This window comes from Dasypus novemcinctus, chromosome 30 (genome assembly GCF_030445035.2).
Source record: "Dasypus novemcinctus isolate mDasNov1 chromosome 30, mDasNov1.1.hap2, whole genome shotgun sequence".
Taxonomy (NCBI): Eukaryota; Metazoa; Chordata; class Mammalia; order Cingulata; family Dasypodidae; genus Dasypus; species Dasypus novemcinctus.
In genome coordinates this window covers 26,854,522-26,859,775 of record NC_080702.1, presented here as the reverse complement: position 1 = coordinate 26,859,775, position 5,254 = coordinate 26,854,522, and the positions used below count along the sequence as shown (strand labels likewise).

The 5,254-nt window shown below is 53.4% G+C and overlaps 1 long non-coding RNA gene across 1 annotated transcript; it reads left to right on the top strand.

Annotated features, from left to right (window-relative positions):
- Positions 1–232: 232 nt before the first annotated feature.
- Positions 233–4,857, top strand: LOC111761457 (uncharacterized). The gene is made up of 2 exons (XR_002794818.3): positions 233–403; positions 670–4,857. It is a non-coding gene; the product is annotated as an uncharacterized lncRNA (long non-coding RNA).
- Positions 4,858–5,254: the final 397 nt, after the last annotated feature.

The following is a 5,254-nucleotide window of genomic DNA, read 5'->3' as shown; positions in this document are numbered from 1 at the left end:
GATGGGTCACGTGACGGGGGACGGAGTTTAAGGGCCGGCTGCCCACGCGACGAGCATTTTTGCGTCTCCCGCTTTCCCATTGGTGGGCTTATGTCACGTGACCAGGTCGCCGCTCTGGTTTCAATGGCGGGTCTCTATTTTTTTTGAAAGCGGCCGTTACCACGTGATGCGGGGGCAAGGGTCGGAGCCTGTCGGCGGAAGCGCGTTTGCGCGCCTGCGCGGCCGCCATTTTGCCGTCCGTTGCCATGAGGACGTTGGCGGAAACCGCCGCGAGACGCTGGCGCGCGCGAGCGGCGTGTAGTGACTGGAGCTCCCTTCCGGAGGCTCGTTGTGCTGACGAGACGGCGCCGCCGGCTTCCTTTCTGCGCCCCGCATCTCCCGCGAGTGGTCGAGCCGTCCCGAAGTGCGTGTGCGAGAAACGGCCGGGCCGAGGCCCTCGTGGGTGGGTCCCTTGGGCCTTTCCCGGTGCAGCGCCAGGACCGGCTTCCCGGGCCTGGAGCCTCCGAAGGGCAGAGCCGAGCCGGTCGGCATCGTCCAGCCCCGCCGGAGACACCGAGGTCCAGGGAAGGGAACGATACCGTCCGAGGGTTCGCGGCCCGTGCGGTGGGGAGCCGGGGTGGAACTCGGGCTCCCAAGTACAGCCGGTGACCGGGTGCCTTCTCCCTCCAGGCCTGGTTCCGCCTCGTGAGAACCGTGATGTGCCATCTGTATACGTCCCGCTCTCCCTTGGGGCACCGTGAGGTGGGCGCTCACGACGCGTCGTCGCTAGGCGGGTTGACAGGGTCACCCGGTGCCGGGATTCCGAGTAAGGAGCAAGGCGTTGTTGGGAACATTGCCTTCCTGAAGGAGGCCGACTAACGTGTCTTCCGGGCGAAACTGTAGGGACGGTGCGCTGAGGGTAAAGGTGCAGCATTCCGTATCAGCCCTGTACGGCCAAGGGTAAAGCACCTCCCTTATCTACGAAATGATGAGTACTGGAAAAAAAAAAAAAGGCACTTGGCATAGTTGTGCAAAGCAAAGGCCCCGAAATGGTAGCTATTTAATATTAAGGCACCGTGGCAAAATACGGTTACAAAAATGGATGCATGCTGGACCTACTGCTTTTTTTTTTTTTTTTTTTAATTTAAATTGTACCAAGGATTTTGAAACAGAGACGTTCGTATGCTGTAAAATGTCTAACGTACAAAGCAATAGGCGAGAACAAAGTCAGTCTCCCCCGGAACACTCAAGTCTGCCCTCCCCGCCCCCCCCACAGCAAAACGTTTTGTGTATTTCTACGGAGACGTTTTACTTCCGGAGATGTGGAGTTGTGTTTTTCCTGGTTTTCACGTAGATGATACACACATTATTCTGCGTCTTGGTTTTTCTTCATTTGCTATTACTCTTGGAGATTTTTCTTACAGAAACACAGCTTGAGAATCAAGAAGGGTTTGGTAAAATTAAAAGGAGATGGATTCAGACAAAATCGATTCACGTTTAAATGGTTCACGGTCACTGTGTTGATAATGGCGATAACAGGCTTTGACATACATGCTTGGATTTGAGGCTCCATCGCGGGAGATGAGCCAAGTGTGACACCTGCGGGAACCAAGTCTCTGAGATGGCGCGAGGCGGATGGCTTGTCTAAGCTAACAGCGCTACCAAGTGGCAGAACAGGGACAGTTTGGTTTTCTGACTCCCAAGTCCAGAGGCCTTTCTTGGGAGGGACCCGAGGTTACGTTTCTCAAGGACTTGATTTTGGGGATTTCACTCCCCTGAGGCAGCCCCTATGGAAGAGGCACCAGGCACAGTAGGAAGCAGGTAGGGCTGTGATTACAAGCACAAGCTTTGGCTCAAATGAAAACCCTCCTTTAAGGAGCTCAGGAATGATTGGGGGTTTATTCGACCACAAGGGTTTGCTTTGAGTGCTGGGTGTGGCGTAGATGCTTGAGAAATGAGGGTGATTTTGCTTGTTCCCCGTTGGACTCATTCCCCATCCACCCTTCTTTAGTGAGAAGATCTCCTGCGCAGGAGTTGAGGTGACAAGGAAACCAGAACTTTCTGGGCCCACCCCCACTCATGGGGGCTGCTGGATCCCCTGTTTTCATCCCAACCTGACCATCTACTTGTAGCCATCATGCCTTTTTAATGTATTGGATTATAGCATTTATACGTAAACATACATAATATAGTAAAAGCTGTGAACTTAAAAAACAATCATGCATAACATACAGACCTCCCATGCCTCACCCCACCACCAATACCTTACCTTGTGAAACATTTGTAACAAATATGAAAGAGCATCATCCAGGTATTACTATAGTCCATATCTTATATTTGGTGTATTTTCCCCTAACCCTCCCCATTTTTTTTTTTGGTCCATAAACCATACACTTTTATCTGAAGTGTACAATTAATGACATTTGGTATAGTCACAGCGTTGTGTATTCATCACTTCAATCACAATTAGAGCATTTTCACTACAAAAAAGAAAAAACAAACCTTGTTCTTGTTACCTCCTTGATCACCATGAAAGGTGGAAGCTCCAAGATGCCATCTGTCCTCTCTCGTCCCTGCATCTACCCTGATCCCGCCTCCCGCCACTGCTTTCCTTTACTCTCTGGTTAACAAGCCCAAGTAAGCGCAGCCATTCTCTCACCTTCTTGCCTTAACCGGCCCTTCCCCATCATCTGACTGTGCCCCCTTCTCTTGTTACCCCCTCTTGCTCACTGATTGAAGATTGAGGTCTGTCCCCTCTTGCCATTCTCCCCTCTTGGCCAGCTCTGTCGTTCTCAGCACCTTGGTGTCCTCATGAGCAACCTCTCCATTCAGCGCTTTCCTCCTCTTCACAGAGGTCTCCCACATGAGGCCCCACTCTCCTGATGACGCCATGAACTCCCCCCCCCTCCCCCTGCCGCTTTCAACCATTGCCTCCTGCCTCCCACCCTCTCCGCAGTGCTGACCACAGAGCTTTCGGAACCACCCCTCTTGCCTTCTCAGTCTGTGTAGTTCATATAGTGAATCCCCACTGCCTGACTCCAGCACAGGCCCCATGGCCTGGCCACAATAACTGGTTCAGGAGCAAGGAAGTGACCGACGGTGGGGCCGACAGAGCCAGCGAGCAGCAGGGACCTTGGGCAAGAGAGCCTCTCATTGCCCTCATCCTGAAGCCAGGCAAGTGGAAGGTGTGTGTATTAGCCAAGGGCATGCTGATGCAAAATACCAGAAATTGGTTTTTATATTGGGTATTTATTTGCGGTAGGAGCTTACAGATATCAGGTCATAAAACGTAAGTTACTTCCTCACCAAAGGCTATTTCCACGTGTTGGAGCAGGATGGCTGCTGACGTCTGCGAGGGTTCAGGCTTCCTGGGTTCCTCTGGGCTCACCTCCTCTGTTCTCTCCACAAGGTCAGCTGTAAACTACCAGGCTAACAGCTCTGTCTCCTCTTTCCCCCGGGCTCTAGTTGAGACTTCAGCATCAAACTCCAACATCAAAAATCCTCTCAAGCTCTTTTGCAATGCCTTTTATCTGTGAGTCCCCACCCACCAAGGGACGTGGCCCAAGCAAAGCCCCAGTCATAATTTAATCATGCCCGGCTACAGACCAGATTACAGACATAATCCAATATCTATTTTTGGAATTCATACCCATGTCAAACTGCTACAGTGTGGTTGGAGATTGATGAAAGATACTTGATGGAGATTGAATCCAATGCAGAAGAAAGCTGAGCCAGAAGCTGGAGTGAGGGAAGCGGATGTGGCTCAACTTAATGAGCATCTGTCTGCCATGTGGAGGGTCCAGGGTTCAAACCCCGGGCCTCCTGACCCGTGTGGAGCTGGCCCATGCGCAGTGCTGATGCGCACAAGGAGTGCCCTGCCACGCAGGGGTGTCCCCCGCGTAGGGAAGCCCCATGCGCAAAGAGTGCGCCCCGTAAGGAGAGCCGCCCAGCGCGAAAGAAAGTGCAGCCTGCCCAGGAATGGCACCACACACACGGAGAACTGGCGCAGCAAGATGACGCAACAAAAAAGGATGCCGTTTCCCAGTGCTGCCGTTTAATACAAGCAGACACAGGAGAACACAGCGAATGGACAGAGCAGACAATGGGGCAGGAGTTGGGGGGGGGACTGAGAGCAAGGCAGGTTGTGAGCACATGGCCTGAGCGCCTGGTGCCAGCCAGGCCTCGAGCTTGGGAGCTGACCTCTGGGAAATTTGGGGGGAAGTTCCCATAGCCACAAACAATGAGGCCATCCTTTGGGCCACAAGGAGAAGCACAAGCACCTCGAGTTCATCTTCACTGCCTGGGCCTGCCCTGCTGCCCTGAAGCCTGCCCTCTGACGTCCGCTCTCAGCTGCACACACAGCTCCGCGGTAACACCACCTCACTTCCGGGTCTGGCCATCAGCACCCCCACAGCCCCCCTGGCCCCGTGATTGACACGCAGAAGGCATTTCACCCAAATGGGCAGAGGGGCGGCAGCTCTGGGTCTTGCCTCATCATCTGAGAAGGAGGGGCTCCCTTTGAGCTGGGGCGGCTGGGCTGGAAGGAGGTGAGTCCAGGAAATCCAGCTGGTGTCCTTTCACACCGTTCTCCTTTCTTTCAAGCACCCTCGCACCTCAGGGCCTTTGCACTGGACGTTCCCATGCTAGATACACTTCCTTTAGGTATTCAGAACAACCTCACTTGTCAGAGTTGCTCAGATGTCACCTCAGAGAAGCCTGCCTGGCCTGACCATTTGTTAGAAGGCAACCATCCAACTACCCTGTTTTATTTCCCTTCAGTGTATTTACTACCACTTATTACATGTTGAATTGTTCATTTTCTGTGTCTTAGTTCCCTGGGGTGCAGTAATAAAGTACTACAAACTGGGTGCCTTAAAACCATGGAAATCCTTTTGTCGCCCAGTCCGGGAAGCCAGAAGTCTGAAATCAAAGCGTGGGCAGGGCCACGCTCCTCTAAAACCCAGGGGGAGGAGCCTTCACGGATGGCTGCTTTGGTTTTCAGTTGGCGCCACGTGTTCCTTGCCTCGGGACCGCAGCCCGCCAGTGTCTGCCTCCTTCGAGGGGCCTCTCGTCCCACCCCCCCAGCTGTAGCGATGTCCAGATTTCCCCCTTAGAAGGACACCAGTCCTTGGATGAGGGCCCTCGCGTCTTCAAAGACCCTATATCCAAAGGCCCCGTTCACGGGGACCCGGGCTGAGGGCTGGAACTTGTCTTTTTGGGGAACACGATTCAACCACAGCAACTAGAGGGTAACTCAGGGGTGAGGGAATGTGGC